Below are 1,640 nucleotides of genomic sequence, written 5' to 3'. Positions count from 1 at the left end.
CCCCAGCCATAGCAGAGGGCTGAGACCATTTGCCACAGGCCATACCCAGATACAGAGCAGATGTGTAGATGAAACTCATCTGGTCCCCGCAGGGGGCCGTGGGTGGGTGTGGGTCACACCCCAGCCAACATGGGATGCTAGCTAGCAAGTGCCCAGACCACTCAGTGATCCCTGTAGGAGGCACCTGGCCTCGCCTTTGCACCGCCAAAGCCCCCTCCACTGTCTAGGATACCAGCTGGACGGCGAGGCCCAGGCCTTAGCATGGGCACAGCTCCCAGGCTGGGCTAGGCTGCAGGTTCCGCAAGCAGGTGCCATTGGCAGCAGTGGTGAGCATAAGCCCCTTGCACCGTGCATGCCATGTATGCCTAGGAACAATGTGCAGCTCCGAGCTGCTGCCCTAGGAGAGCCCAAAGCACTTACTGCCCCACTGGGCAGCACGGGGAAAGGCAGGTCTGGGGGCTCGTGACACCACTTTACTCATTGCACAACGGAGGTTTATTTGGAAGAAACAGTTTTCTAATAAATTATGTAATAAAAAAGAAACAGCCCAAGGTACAGGAGCCCCAGGCAGCTCCGAGCAACAGGACAATGCACAGAGCAGCACAGGAAACGGAGGGGAGAGCCCCACAGGCCAGCCTGAGTGCAGAGCCCTCCCTTGCTGGGGGGAACATGGGCCTTCCCCTCTCCTGGCATTGTGTGTGGGGAGGGAGGGGAATCTTCCTCCAGACACTTACCAGAGCCACTGAACCCCCAGGGCCTGCTGCTGACCAGGACCCACTCCCTCCCCCCAAACTACTGAGCTGCCTGGGCCCGGAGGTTCCTTTCTGCTGTGGCTCCAGCCCACATCTCGGCTCCTGGTGCTGGAGCTGCCCAGGCTGGGCCTGTGGCCAAAGCTGGCACGTCTTAGTGTTCTGGGAACCCCCTCCCCCATGCAACCTCCACCCCCCTCAGCCTCAGACACAGACAGGAAGCACACAGCTGGGAGAACCCCACCAGCACTGGTATTGGGAGCAACACCAACCCCCCGGCATTTCAGCCCTTCCTCCCCGCCCCGGGGGAAACGGAGCAGCAGAGGGGTGAGCACCAGGGAACAGAGCAGTGTAGAATGATGTAGGCCTGCGACTAGTCTCTTCCACCGGCACCCGGCAGGCACATGGCACGTCCCCCCTCCCCTCCTAGGGTTCAGCTTTAGGTGAGCACCAGCACAAAAAGGGGAACAAGTGCCAAAGAGCCTGGGATCTTCCGTCCCCTTGGAGAGCAGGGCAAGGGCTCTGCACAGACAGCAGTGGGCCCAGCATGCACAGGCAGGAGCGAGGTGCCGGGCTCAACTGTAGCAGAAAGCACAGGGCTGGGGCACAGCCAGCGCCACACACAGGAAGGGGGATCCCCTCCTCGGTGGCTGACAGCAGAGGGCTGGAGGGCGCCACGGGCGAGCGTTGAGGAGACTGCAGGGTGCGCAGCCACTGGCTGCAGCGTTCTGACCTGCCAGAGAATCGACAGCCCTGCCAAATGCCCACACAGTCCCACTGCGCTACCCCAGCACACCCCCAGGAGGCTGAGCCCTCCCCCTGTTCCCACGGGAGACTAAACTGCCCCCCACAACCCGACTATGCAGATGCCTCCCCCCCTTCCCTGCAGCC

The sequence above is a fragment of the Natator depressus genome, chromosome 9 (assembly GCF_965152275.1).
Source record: "Natator depressus isolate rNatDep1 chromosome 9, rNatDep2.hap1, whole genome shotgun sequence".
In the NCBI taxonomy this organism is placed as follows: Eukaryota; Metazoa; Chordata; order Testudines; family Cheloniidae; genus Natator; species Natator depressus.
Note: the sequence above shows the minus strand (reverse complement) of the source record.